Genomic DNA, 430 nt, shown 5'->3' on the forward strand with positions numbered 1-430 from the left:
AATACCTTTTAACGTCTGCTGTATCCTCCACCCTGGGACTAGCCCATAAGCAGGCGGGAGGGAAAGGCTCTGCACCGTGGCGAGGTTTGCCCTGTGACTCGCCCGGCCTCGCTAAAGCAGGAGCCAAACGCAGCAGCAGCTACCCTTCGTCATCACCCCCATAAGTGACACCAATTGAACAGATCCAGAAAAATCACTTCTATTAAATAGGCAGTAAATACCAGTTCTCCCTAATTTGGTTGTATATTTTGCTAATCTGCATGTATAATAAAACTACATTTAAACAACAATAAGAAAGCCCTCCGGCCGACCCGCGGAGCGTACAGGGAAAACACAAGGATTTGGCCAACAGGAAGAAGAAACAACATCCAATCAGCGCCCGGTTCTCAACGACCAATCACACCTCTCCTTGCATTGCAGCGCTGGGAAA

This window comes from Nycticebus coucang, chromosome 7, assembly GCF_027406575.1.
Source record: "Nycticebus coucang isolate mNycCou1 chromosome 7, mNycCou1.pri, whole genome shotgun sequence".
In the NCBI taxonomy this organism is placed as follows: domain Eukaryota; kingdom Metazoa; phylum Chordata; class Mammalia; order Primates; family Lorisidae; genus Nycticebus; species Nycticebus coucang.